Below are 14,902 nucleotides of genomic sequence, written 5' to 3'. Positions count from 1 at the left end.
TACGTTGTCATTTTATATGCATTTTAAAGTGTCAAAACCCATTTCTATTGAACCATTTTTATACCAGTCCATGATGTCTGAGTATCCTCCTTCCTTGCCAGCAGATGGAGACAGGGGAATTTGAAGAGGTGCCAATCTATGGTAATCTTAAATTGATTCTTCCAAAGCAATAATTGCCACTAAAACTAATTAATTACTATTTGGAACCAAAACACAAAACATAACAAATCTGGCAAACAACAACTCAGGTGGAAGACTGAGCTAGTATGGAAAAGCTGCTGATAAGCACAGTTACTGGATTAAAATGTTAACTTTCTCATTATTGTAGCCGTGTTGGTCCCAGGATATTAGAGAGACAAGGCGGGTGAAATAATCACTAGTTCTGAAAGAGACTAGCCTCTGACCACAAGCAACAACTTCCACTAGTAATCCCTTATTAAACATGATTTCCAGGTAAGAGGATAAATTCACCACATATTATATACAAAATAAGCATAGGCCACACATGCTGGACACAACCAGTTTGATACTGTGCTGCCATCTGCATCTAGGCAAGCAAAGCATATCTAATAGCAGCAGCCAGGAAGAAAATTTGTGACCAATAAAACCGGCATTAGGGGCTGAATGACAGTGCTGCCAGGTTTAAAACCTGGGCTGGAGCTTTGGATTCAGCATGCTTAATATCTCAAGAAGATGGGAAGAATTTAGTACCATTCAAAACAACTTCCACTGGCTGATCAAGGAATAATGACATGCTCTGAAAGGAGTCCCATGCAGTCCTCACAGACAGTCTGATGGAGCTGCAATGTGGGGCCTTGCAGAGACAATGAGGCTTAAAGACAATCTTAGGACACATTCTCCTTTGGCATAGCAGGCACATCTTTGGCACCTTCCCTGGTTCAATATTTTCTCAGACGTTCATCTTTTGTCAAAGAAAACAATGGTCTCTCCCTTATTTCCACAGTATTTTATTAGTAGGACGGGCATAAAAGAGGAAAGGAGAATTATGTCCTGATTTCTGTGGAGGGCAATATGGTGCTGGATTGAGGATATTTTTTTCTGTTTGCTCTGGCAGAGCTGTAGGGAGCCCTACGACTAGAGTAGAATAAGAGGTGATGCTGTAAATCAAGACTGTGATGCACTGGCAATCCTTTGTGGGACCCCGGGACTGTTTTAGTAGGTGTGTTGGAGATTAGGATTGAGGTGTATTAAACCAGAACCCTCTGAGGTGGAGTCTGCTAAACACCTGTCCACTTGGCTGTTTAGGTATCAATCCTTCACTTTAACGGGAGCAATAACTTTTCTCAAACCCATTTAGAATTTTACAATGGGGGGAGGAGGGGGCATGTTAACTGGTTTGGGAGCTGGCTGCTTAACAGAAAAACCCTGCGTTCCTGAAAGTCAGCATGCAAACAGATATCAGGGTAGAGCTGCCAAAGAGAAACCCTAGCAACAAGTTATGTAACTGAGTCTTAGCTGCCTCTTGATCACATCTCGTATCATTAAAAAGGATGGAGGAGGAATAAACAACCACTTCAAAGCAGAGAAGGTAGGGACATGCTAGGAAAAGCCTGTTGTCAAGCCTTATGGAGCAACCAGAGTCAGAATCTGGACAAGTGACATTTACAGAATACTTTGTACTTACTGTAACGACTTTCAGCTGAGATCTCAAACCAACCTTTGCAAAGTGCTAAGTATCATTAGCCCTGTTTTCCAGAAGAGAAAATAGGGGCCCAGAGAGGCGAAGGGACTTTAACACAGCGAGCTAAAAGCAGAACTAGAAACAGAATCCCATTCTCCTGACATACAGACCTTTGCTGTAACCACGGACCACACTGCCTCCCCTCTTACTGTAACTGATCCTGCTACAGGACAGCTGCTGATCTGAACAAAACTGACAGGCATTCCATCTAAGACTGAAGATACAACACCAACCCTCAGACCTCAAAGTCTGTGCAAAGGCCATCGAAAGTGAGTATTTGCCCACCTACCCTAGTAAATTCTTCTTCTGGTTCTGCTCAGCCAGCTGGGTCCTCTGCTGTACTTTGGAAAGAGTGCACCTGCCTGTAACTCCAAAAGCTACCTTGAGACAACTGTATTTTCCCATCAGACAGCCACACTTGGGATCCAGATGGGCATCTTAAAAGATTTCCCAGCCTGGTGGACTGAAGCTCTCCCATATAAAATCCAAACACATGAAGAAATGAATTACCCTCCTGTATGGTTATTAAAACAGATGCTGCAGCCAGCTGGCACCTGCTGATTGCAACACCTGAAAGCTGGCTGCCTGACTGTAGCCCTTTTCTTTGGCCTCTGCTTGGGGCCATTAACACAGTATACAGTAATTACAATGAACTCAAGATCTAAGTTACGCAACCTCAGCTATGTGAATATCGTAGCTGAAGTCGACGTTCTTAGATCCACTTACCGTGGTGTCTTCACTATGGGGAGTCAACTGCTGCCACTCCCCCATCGACTCTGCCTGCGCCTCTCACAGCGGCCGAGTACAGGAGTCGACGGGAGAGCGCTCAGGGGTCAATTTATCGTGTCTAGACTAGACGCGATAAATCAATCCCCGCTGGATCAATCGCAGCCTGCCGATCCAGCTGGTAATGTAGACATACCCTTACAGGCATGGAGGGAATTCTGTATGATGAGTGATTGAAAAGACTGGGACTATTCAATTCAGAGAGGAAATATGATAGAGGTATACAAAATAAACAGTACAGGTCTGTCGCATTTACGCGCATTTAACATGCGCGATTTCAGCTTTACGCGGTCAGCAAAAACAAACAAAAAAAACAACAATTTTAATACTGTACCTGTAGTGCAGGCGATTCCGCCCGTCATTACACTCAATGTAATTTTGACTATATGCGATTTTCACTTTACGCGCTGACTGCGGAACGTAACCCAGAGTAAGATGCGACAGACCTGTACAGAAAAGGTAAATCAGGTGCTCCTAATTACCCTCTCTCCTGACATCAGCGCCTTGAGACAGCCAACGAAACTCAAAAGCAACTAACTGAAAACCTAACTAACTGGAAATTATACACAATGCATACCTAACTTTGGAATTCACTGCCATGAAATAATAAAGCTAATAGATTAGTGGGATTAAAAAAGAATAGACATTAATATTGTTAATGAGGACATTCATAACATGTTTTGTTTGGGGGGGGGTTGTTTGTATAAAGCAGCATGTAAATCCTCATGTTTCATGACAACTGAGGGCATCAGGAACAAAACTCCCTTATGAGCAAATGACTCCATAGTTGTTCACCATGGGATTTCTTGCACCTTCCTCTGAAGCATCCGTTACTGGCCAACGTCTCAAACTTGTGACTGAGAAGAGAAGTCTGGGTGCATGGGTTCACAGCCCACCTTCCACCTGAGTAATAAAGGATCACTTGTGCAGACTGAAGAGTCTGGCAGTGGAGCATGCCTGTATCTAGGCAAAAAGCACAGCAGGTCCATTAGTAACCTCTGAGGATCCCGCTTCTCCACAAGGACTAGATAAACAGTGTTATACATGGGAAGGCCCTGGCCTCCAGTAATTGAGGGCTAAGATGAAGAGGAAAAGCTAGGTAAATCCAGCCTATGAGTTGGTCTGCAGCTCATGCAGAGAAAGAGGTCCATACAAGATCCTGGGTTCATACAGCTGAGAAAAATATTTCAAGGTCCATCCTTCCTTCCCTGAGAGTAATCAATCAGTCAGGAACTCAGGTTATGGTACACTACTGAGCATATGCCAGCATAGCACTGTAGTGTAGATGCAGCATACACCAAGAGGAGGAGTTCTCCAAGTATAAGAACATCACCTCCCCAAACAATGTTAGCTACACCAACAGAAGCCCTCTTAGGCACTGGGAGCTTTGTCTACATAGCTAGGTTTCTAAGGGGTGGGGTTTTTTCCCCACACACCCTGACCAACAAAGCTATGCCAGTACAAAAGTGTAGACCTGGACCAGCCTTCAGTTTTGCGGGGAAAAAGAACTAGTCTCCTGCACTAAGAATTTCGTGCTTTAAGGAATTAACTAGTTATTCAAGTGTCAGGAAAGGGGGCCTCCTGCCCTCTAATTTCAGTCAGGCAGATGCATTACAGGGGTTTCACATTACTCTGAAGCATCAGGAATTGGCTACTACTGGAGGCAGGATGTCTGATAAGATGGACCAATTTAGTAGCATCTGTAAACGTCACTAATATGCTATTTATGCCCTCATCTAGACAGTGACGGTGTTAAACAAAACTGGACCCAACACCAATCTCTGACAACCTTATTCACATAACAAACATTACTAGGCTAGAAGCTGCGACTTCCTGAAACCACTTGATTAGTGCAAGTTAGCAAGGCCCAAATGGAAACAAATGCAACAAGCACACATTTCACATTTCATACTTCAGAAGCCAAACCTCAAAGGTCAGAGCAGCTCAGTCAAGTGAGAACCACCTGTGACTTCCAGAAGTCAAACCTATCACCCTCTTTCTTTTGTACCTGGGGAAGTGATCTAGGGTTTTGCAAGCTGTCTTTAAAGCACAGAGAAGAGGAACGTTATTTAAGCGCAAATGTTTACACTTAAAATTGTATATATGCTCTGAGCTCTCCCAAAGCTAACACCTGGAGGATTCAGCACTATATTTTCTAAAAATCATTTGCCTTCCATCTTGCCCTGCTGAAACTCCTGTGAGAGCTGAACACCCAGGGAAGAGCTCATGGAGATGCAACATCCCCATTTCCTCAGCACCAAAAGAACAGGACTTCTCCTCATTAAGCAAATTAAAACCAAACTGAGCACCATCTGTATTTATATGCTTCTCCCACACAACTTATTAGGATGGACTCACCATACTTTAACCCCAGATTTCACATGGGCTATAGAATATTTTTAATGAAGTATTTAGGTATCTGAACATTTCAATAACAAACAATATTTAGCTCTTATTGGGATCTCAAGTGATGTACAGAGGAGGGAGGGTTAGTATCATTATCCCTATTTTACAGCTATGGAAACTCAGGCACAGAGAGAAGTGTTGTGTGATCTTGGGCAAGTCACATCAGTGGCAGAAGGAACAGAGTTCAGGTCTCCTGATTCTCACTCCAATGCCCCTTTCAACTTACAGTTTTATACATAATATCACACTAACTGTTCACTACTGAGGCTTCAGAAGCATGGGGACTATTGGGTAGGAAAGAAAAGGAGAAAAATCCATGAAGGAGCAATGGTTGTAAAGAAAAACTGACATGGTAGTTCTGTTGGGTATCTGACAATGTCCTTCAGTAGAGAATTACACTGTCTCTATTTTAGATTTTCATACTATGGGCCAAAGCCTGCTCCACTTCCCCGTGCAAGTAGCTCACTGAAGGCAGCAGCAGTGCTCCCATAACTACAAGTGAGCATGAACTGATCTCAAGTTATAACAGGTGCACAACTGCTCAGGTTGTTACACCTATCAGCAACTCAGAGTCACAGTGATTTCCATGACTGACAAGTCAACTTTAAAAATTCAGTAATTTAAGCTAATAAATTCTCCCAGTGTGTCACATGGAGCCCACATATTTCCTTCTACTTTAAAATCATTATAGAGAGAGTCTATCCAGCCAAGTAACCCAGGTGCTTTACGATAAAACTGGTCGACTTAAGTAATTGAATACACAAAACACAAATAAATACCATGCACTAGCTAAAGCCCTATGGAGGCCTTGAATGTAGCGTCCATGATATTCATTTGTACATGCACTGTGTCAGGTTGGTGATCTTGATACACGCTGAAGACCAGAGGTACGAGGTATAGTCTGTAAGTACTGCAATAGAGGTGGATGGGAAAAGAAGAAGTATTCATTTAACCTAGGGAAGGGCATGTTTTGAAAACACACACTGATAATTGCACTTACGGCATAAAGAGAGAAATAAAACCGATATAATGAAATTCCAGAATTGTCACTCTGAAGCCTAGAATGTCTCAAGTCAATGTGAAGTGATGGAAACAGCTACAAGCATGGTTGACAGCTCTTTTTGTTCAGAATAGTTTAAGTCCAAATTTTAAGTTCTCAGCTCCCTGCACCCAACTTTATGACTTACTACACCCATGGGACAGTGCAACTTTTAGCTAGTAGTAAGCTAAACACAACTCTTGATGTGTCTTGCAGTAGATGACAAGCCTGGAAATATATTGCATATGACACTAGCACACGTAGGGGTTAGGACAAATGGGAAAGGGATCATTAGAGGCCATACGAAATCAATTTGGTTCCTCTGCACACAACTGAGGTAGGATTTTGGGAGTCCATGTCCATGTCAAGAATATGACCCACCATGCCTATAGACCAAAGAGCTCAGCTTCACAGGATTTGGATATTAGCCTATACCTCTCCACCCTCTCAAGCTGTCTCCTGACTACACTGAATTAGCTTACACTCTGGTTATCTTCACAACCATAATGATTAAAGACAAAAAAAATAAAGTTACAAATCCACAGAGATTAAAGGTCAAGTCCCCACCACAATACATACAAGGGAAAGTTTCTTACTTGCCATTGCTGAGTGGATTTGTCAAGCCCTGTTGATCTGAATATAAAATCTTCTCCACAGGAAATGGTGGGAGTCCCATTGCCTGCCACCTTTAGAACTAGACAGGACAAAGTACTAGTACGTGTACTGTAAGGAACAATACTGCACTGGCAAGGAGATGAATAAATCATTCTCTTTCAACTTTTTCTGGCTTCCCATATTCATCAAATCTGTTGAAACAGTTGAGTCAAACTACAAATAAAATTCACAGCAATTCAGGCAAGTCTGTAGTTCAAATACTACAGTATCTGAGATGTAAGTTCCTAAAAAAGTACTTCCAATCCTTTCCCTTTTTAAAAAACAAACCATTATAATACCGCATTTCACCCCACCATTGATTTACATGTAGCCAGTTATTCAAATCACTTGGTTGCACTGGATATGCACATTGAGGTCCATGGGAAATAAGAGGAGGGCAGATTGATTTAAATTAGCGAGATTTAAATCATCAAGTAAGAAACCTCAATTTCAATCACTGATTTTGTGTTTTGAATTTGTACTTTTCAGTTATTTTCCTGAAGAAAGGTTGATTCTCATTGGCTGGTAACCATTAAAACATGTTGATTTGCAATTATAGCCTTCACACTAAATTTGGTGCTGCTTTTTGCTAACCAGCAGGACATGTTATATGTATATACATTTATGTAAGCAACCATATAGCTTAATTTACATTTATTCACATTCTTAATTTTTATATATTTTATATAGTTAGAAAATGGTGAATGATGCATTTCTTATTTACTAAATGATGATTAACAACGTATATTTTAAAAGAATTTATTTATTTGTTTTTATTAACTAAAAGTACCTTAAATGGGATGGATATATAACAAAAAATAGTTTATCAAAAGTTTACCAAAATATGTTTTGTATTTAAAACTAATTTATTTTAAAAAGGAAGTATTATTGGTAATTAGCAAACTAAACTGATTATCTATGGTCACCATGTCACCAAGGGGTCACCCAATGAAATTAATAGGCAGGCAGGTTTAAAAACACACAAAAGGAAGTACTTCACACAACGCACAGTCAACCTGTGGAACTTGTCAGGGGATGTTGTGAAGGCCAAAACTCTAATGGGGTTCAAAAAGAATTATGTAAATTAATGGAGGATAGGTCCATCAATGGCTATTGGCCAAGATGGTCAGGGATGCAACCCCATGCTCTGGGTGTCCCTAGTCTTTGACTGTCTGAATTTGGAGTGGATGACAGGGGATGGATCACTCAATGATCGCCTGTTATATTCATTCCCTCTGAAGCACCTTGCACTAGCCACTGTTGGAAGACAGGACACTGGGCTAGATGGACCATTGGTCTGACCCAGTATGGCCATTTTTATGTTCATGTCCTTCTAGATTTTAGAACTAGTAGATCTCATCCTTTCATGCCTAGTTTTTATTCATAGTTGGAAGAGAAAACAAACTTACTTACTTTTCAGCTCCCAGTTTCTCAACTTTGAATGAATCAGCCATTGAGCTGAACTAGTTATATAAACTGAAATGAATCAATTATTCTCTCTGCACCTTCAGAAGAGGCTACTGCTGTCAAAGGCTGGTTTAGCACTTCAACGAACTCTCTGTTCTGCGTACTTAACCAGTGACTTCTTCCACCAGTTCAGTGGTTTGACTTTCTTTAAAATTTGGCAGCAAACATGTACTACTTAATACTTTTGTTTAATTTAAATGATGTTAGTAGATTATAATAAAGTAAAGCCTTAACAAAAGTTGTCCATTTCACATTTAATTTTAAATTTCAACTTTATTTTAAATATATTTTTAAAGTTTAAAAAATTAACTAATTTAATTTAAATTTAAAAAAAATCCAAATTAAAAATTAATCACTGATTTTTTTTTTTATCACCCATGAATTAGAGAAAGTACTTAATAGGGAAAGGGCAACAGATACAAAGAAGTAAGTGATCATATTATAGTGTGAGTGGCACTTTTAACATGCTTGGAATAATGAAAAGCTCTGCTTAGGTCTTCTGAAAAGCAGCTGTGTTCTGTATGCAGGACATTTGGACTGAGCACTGTGCCTATAGGAAGTGAGAAACATCTCACCCATATATTCATACTTCTCATTTACATAGGCTTTTCATGTGTGGATTTACAAAACATTTTACAAAGGCAGGTAGGCATCCTATCAACTTTACAGATCGGCAAGTCACTTAGATCCTCTGTTTTCCTAAGGTCACCTCAACCTGTGGATTAGTGGCAAAGCCAGGAACAGAACCCATGTCTCTTGACTCCTTGTGTACCTCTCTCTACTGGCTTACACTGCCCTCCTGCATGTTGTAGGACAGCCTGCGCACGATTCAATTATAGTCTACAGCAAGTATCCTTGTCTGCAGAATACTGAAAACATTCTAGATGGCTCACCCTGTACACTGCCCTAAGCATTTGGTATAATCTTGTGGCATGATAAAATGCTATATTCCTCTTGAATGCAGAACAATGACACAATTAGCATAATATCAAGGGCGCACTCGTCAATGACTGGCAAGAAACTGCCCCTGGTTAACTGGGGGCTTGATATTCAGTTTTTCCAAAAATTAAGCTTCTCGCCCTTATGGCTATGAAGAAAACTCTCCAGGATGTGACTTGATGGGGCATTGCTTTTCTGTAAATTCAGAAAAACATAATGAACCAGAAACACATGAACTACCTAAGCCCAAATGCTGGAACAGCAGGAGAGAAATCCTTCATCCATGCCCTTCAGCCCGCTCCAGGACTGCTACTCCAGCCTCAAGACTAGAGTAGCCTATTGCACATTTGCGCCTGCCCTTACACCACATGTAGGTGGATATACCTGACAAATCTACATAGCAGCAGCCCTGACACTAAATCCCCATTGTAGAAAGGCACGCAGGAAGCTCATGAACAGTATGTGACACATACATATCCAATGCAGGCTTCCTAAACCCTGTCCCCAACTACTCCTTGCAGTAGATCTATCCCAGCTCCACTGCAAGAAAGTCCTGTGCAGCTCCGTAGGAGGATTCCCCCAAATCCCTCCACCACTGTTTGTTTCAATGGGGTGTTAATTCTGCAGTCCCTTAGCTTTACTGCTGTATAGCTGAAACTCCTGGGAGGCTTCAAACATCTCATTCCAGCCAACCACAAGCTCTGTGCTCATGTCAAGCATCAGTATACAATAGAGTAAGTCTTCCTGCTAGTGATAATGGATGATTCGTCAAGAGCTGCCAGCTCATCTCACTATCAGAAAGATTTCCTAGATTCCCCCACCTTAATTTCATCCCATAACTCCAAATTATTCCCTTATGTACCACCCAAAAGAACTCCTTTTTCTCTTTGATATTTACATCCTTCTGATAACTCTGTAATCACCTTTTCTCACACTCAGTCAAGGTGTGGCTCTTTTAATCTTTCCTCCTAAATCAATGCCTGCAGACTTCTAGGAGTTTTTGTTGCTCCCTTTAATTGGTCAACACTTTCCTGGTAATACAGGTGCTCAAAACTGGACAATATATTCTAGATGCAGCTGCACCAGAGTCACAGGGGATGATGATCACTTCCATATGCCCCTGGATTTGCAGCTCCAAAATTGCACTAGTTTCCTTGCTGTCTTATACCTACAGATCTTTTAGCACAGCAACTCATGAGATGCCAATCCCCTCCAGTTCCACAGTCAAATATAAAAGCGCTGTTGCTAGTGGAAAAGGCTCAGGCCTACTATAAATGTGGTCTTACGGCTTCCTGACAAATTCAAGTTTTACACATACAAACCTTCTAACAATTTTGCTCGAAAACATACAGCTCCCTCATCTCTGCACCAGCACGACAAAACCTATTTCTTAATCTAAACCTACATGTACACACACCCACACACACAGCTCTTGAATGCTACATAAGAAGTTTCTGACAATCTCTCATAATGAAACCAAGTGATGTTTCAGTGAGTTATAACATTATATTATAGCCCTCTGCTTTATCCACATGTATTCTTCTCTGGAAAAAGCTTTTATCCAAACAAACTTGTGTTGCAGTCACAAATCTGCACACATCTTCCCCGGAAGAAACTTTTGGGAGTGGATTATGTTTGTTTTAGTAATGAAAAGTCAGTTTATTTCAATAGCTATCCAAAAAGTTGTGCTTAGGAAGAAGATTTACAATTCACCAGCTCTTACCTGTTCAGAATGTTTCTATTGGGCCATGTGACATATCTGAAAGACCCATATTTATGTGTTTTCTGTTCCCAATGACAAGCTAGTCAAACTAGGGAGCTGTGAGATTACTAATTAATTTGAAATAGGGGAAGGACGAATAAACATTTACTATCCTAGAAGTTCTCCCCACACACACACTTCAATGTGGACAGTCACAAAAGGAAGTCTTGCTACAGTGAGATTTCTTTGTACCGAGAAAAAATAAATAATAAGGTCATGATTTAAGTACTACTGCAACATGAGTCCTAACCCTACTGGTCCTAAAGTACATTAAATTACCTGGATAAGTACAATGGAAATCTTGGGCAACTGATAAATGTGAACCCTAAACAGCTGATTATTTGTGAAAGGAACTATAGAATACACACTGTATTTCAAAGGTTAGGTGCACAAGAGGTCTTACTGTGACACCCAAAACTATGGCCCTGATCTGGCAAGCTGTACTTCATCTGGGACAACTTGCAGGATCAGGACTGTTGGTGGCTATGCAAAAATACCAGCACTCTATAGAGATCTTAGAGATTTTTATATTACATGAGCACTCATATACTCCAACCAGAGATCAGGCCCCATGGTAGCAGGCACAGTGCAAACGTGGATTCTAATACTATCCCAGACTGATAAGTCCTAATGTTTTGATAAATATTATTTATTTTAGCACACTGTTCAATGGAAGTTAGGTCCTAAATGTATGCACTGGAAAAAGCTTTAATAAAATATAATACTAAAAGGGTGGTAAAAAGTCATCGTCTTTTTTTTTTTTTTAATTCCTTACCTGAATTACTCAGGTTTAAAAACTAAGATTTTTTAAAACCTCCATTTGTTTATTTAAACTTTTTGTGTTTCAACCAGCTTGGACAACATAATTTCACTTTCTGGGCTTCAGGCACTAGCAAAAAGGTACGATGTTTCATTTGCAAATGTTGCAAGGCTGGATTTAACGCCAAACAAAATATTCAGTGAATTAAGAAAAATTTAATGTAGCCATTTCTATTCAAAATAGATTCTGTGAAACCCTAAATAAATAAAACCACAAGTTACATACTAAACTCCTGACTGGAATTATAAAATGAACTCTCCATCCAACTGCATCTCAGGACAATGCTTTAAGTGAAAACAAAATTATGTAACCATATTTTTATATATTTCAACAGTTTTGTTTCCATTTAAAATTTGCCCTGAAACCTGTGCAGCATCCACTGGACTAGGGTAAAGAACCAAACAGTGAAAGTGACTAAAAAGTGAAACAGAGCAGCTTATCTTCAATGTCCAAGCCAAATTAAGTCCAAAAAGAAAAATTCAGAAGCAACGGTGAACGATACATTTGGTTTTAATTCCTCAAATTTTGCCAATCCTCTATGGACTTTTTAAATGTAATTTTTAACCTGACATTTTAATATGCCTTAAAGAAAAAGCACATTTCAGACTGGTCATCATGACAATAAAGATTAACAATTAAGATCGGTTATTAATCCTTCACACCTCAAAAATATAAAAACAAATGGAAAAAAAAATCTCTAAGGTCTCAGTCCTGTGAGGAGCAACATGACCGCTCCACCCGCCCAGAACACCACTGACTTCAATGGGGCTCTGCACAGACCAAGGTTTGATCCATTTGTAGCTCCTTACAGAATCAGGGCCAAGTCATGTATAGCAAAACTGCAGTTAAAAGTTTTAGCTACTCAGGGACTTGGCCTGACAGAGCACAATGAGAGTAGCACCACCCACCACTTTCAACCTCTCTGCCCCAGGGCATTTTGACTCCAAATTTATATTTGGCAAATCCACCTGTCAGATGCCAACACTCCAGTGCAAGCTCTTTGGGGACAGGGACTGTCATTTTCTATGTTTGCACAGTGCCTAGCACAATGGGGCCTGATCTAGCCGAGGCATCCAGGCACCACTGCAATGGAAGTTTTAAACTAATTTACAAATCCTTAATCAGGACTCAATTCTGCAAGATGAGGGGCATCCTCTGCTAGTACTGAAGAGGGAGTATCCAAGCTTTCCGGATCAATGCCCATCCCACCCCCAGTCTCTAGAAATATTCAGGGCCTTGAATATTTACATAGTCTGTTTATATTATGCCAAACGCTAGTACCATTAAAATACAAATGCTTCATTATATGAAAGTATTAATCCATCAAATACTGCCTCCAAAATTGCTGCTCCTCTATCACCTTTTCAACATACAGAGCCTTTTCTACACAGAGCTATGAAGAAAAATTTTCATAACAAAACCCAAAACTCAGGATCAAAGAATGTTTGCAACCACTCAAACCAAAGCCCACACAGTTCTGCTAATCAAAACATCCACAAACTCTAATGAGATGCATGGAAAAAACATTATATGTCGAGCCAAGACCTGTTTCAGGACTTTCATCTCCTCCAGCGCACACACTCCCAAAAGCCCAGAAACCAGAAAAAGAAAAGTAAATTCTTTGCTAACAATAACAATATGTATTTTTTAAAAACATATGCATCGTCCAAGATCCAGCATCAAAACACAAGAAACATCCCTACTACATTTAACAGCCTCAGAAGCTGCATTGTAAACACTCCCCCACAAGCTGCATTTCAGCTCTTAGTCTGGTCTTTGCACAGCTACAACAAATACAATACAACAATCAGGGCTGCAAAACTGAGATGTCTTGTTGAAACATATTGCAACAAGAATCTCTTCACTGTAAAATCAAGATACTGTAGTTCTTTCTATTTTCAACCACCTCTGCAGAAAACAAAAATCGACTAGTTAATAATAAACACTGTTAAATCAAACTATTTCATACACCGTCGTCTGTGCGTAGCAGAGCGATGGGCGGGGGGGGGGGGGGGATGCTCTGTAACGTGTATAGTTTTATAATCCCAGATGGGGGAGGGTTTAGCAGTTTGTAATAGCAGCAGCAAAACACACACACACAGAGACCAGGCCTCCCATGACCGGAGCGCAGAACCAAAACAATGGGGCTAAACATGGGTTTTTAACACCCCCCCAAATTCCAAGCGGGCAAAGCCACGCACCTTTATGAGGGATCTGACATTTGAAACCGACCCCCACACCTCTAAGCCCCCCTCCCCCGGGCGAGGCGTGGGGGTGGCCTAACAGGCCCCACATCTGCTATTAACGGAGGGAGGCTCCATCCCCGACTGGTTTTTGCAGGCTCCAAACCACCGTCCCCCGGGCTGGCTCCAGAATTCAACAGCCTCCTCGGCTGGGGCGGCCAAGGGGCGAACCGCGCTGCCCTCCGGGCACGGCGTCAACCCCCGACGTGCACCCCAGGCCCGCGGGGGTTAAGCCCCAAGTCTTTGTTCCGGGGCGTACGGGGCTGAAGCGGGCACTGCCTGCCTCGGCCAGCGGCGCTCGGGGTGCGGGGCAGGGGGTGCACCCCCCTCCGGGCGGGGGGGGCACAGTGTGTTCATGCACCGGGGCGGGGGGGCGGCTGGGGCTGGTCCCCTCAGGGCTCCAGGCAGCCTCTGGCTCAGGCTCCATTTTAGGGCTGCCTTGTCCCATCCCCCCGCCGCCCCAGCCCCTCAGCCCCGCCAGCCGGCCCCAATACCCACCTGTTGTGGTTGTAGGGAGCCGGGTCTGCCTGGGGAGCCGAGTCAGGAGGGGAGATGGGGGCTCGGGGAGCAGGATGGCTGCGGATTGAAAAGGCAGAGGCGGCGCTGGCTGGATTGCGGGTTCTCGCTCGCTGGCTGCCTCCCTGTGTCTGTCTGCCCCTCCCCCTCCAGTCCTGCCCGCCCGGCCTGTCAATCCCCGGCCTGGAGTGAGCAACTCATCCCGCAGCCAGAGGCCTACAAACCGGACAGCGACACCTGCAGGGACCCCGGGGGACAGCCAGGCGCTCCGCTGCACAGAGGGGTTAATGACAGAGGCGAGGAGGGAGAAAGCGAGAGGAAGAGGGAAAGAAAGGAGGGAACGTGCGAGGGAGGGGAGGAGAGAGAAAGAGAATTAAAGAGTCAAAAGACAAGCAAAAAGGGGGAAGAATGATTGAGAAAGAGGAGAGATGGGGAGGGGCCCACACAACTGCCTAACCCCAGGCTCTGCTCTGGGGAGCTCTCTATAGTCTGATTCCAAAACCTCAGGGATTTGGGGGGAGGACAGCACAGTCCATGCCACCATGGTTACGGGACATGAAACTGATTG

General features: G+C 42.3%; 1 protein-coding gene across 4 annotated transcripts in view; it reads right to left on the bottom strand.

The window, feature by feature from the left end:
* PRRC2B (proline rich coiled-coil 2B) overlaps positions 1-14,514 on the bottom strand; it is a 69,290-nt gene extending 54,776 nt beyond the window's left edge. For 2 of the 4 annotated variants that reach the window (XM_039506187.1, XM_039506189.1), the window contains exon 1: positions 14,317-14,510. The gene's annotated coding sequence lies outside the window, so the exon portion shown is untranslated. Of the gene's footprint in view, positions 1-14,316 lie in introns of all 4 variants that reach the window. The other 2 variants (XR_005589843.1, XM_039506188.1) reach the window with 2 other exon arrangements.
* Positions 14,515-14,902: the final 388 nt, after the last annotated feature.

Source organism: Mauremys reevesii, linkage group 19, assembly GCF_016161935.1.
Source record: "Mauremys reevesii isolate NIE-2019 linkage group 19, ASM1616193v1, whole genome shotgun sequence".
Classification (NCBI taxonomy): domain Eukaryota; kingdom Metazoa; phylum Chordata; order Testudines; family Geoemydidae; genus Mauremys; species Mauremys reevesii.
Note: the sequence above shows the minus strand (reverse complement) of the source record. Positions and strands in the feature narration are given on the sequence as shown.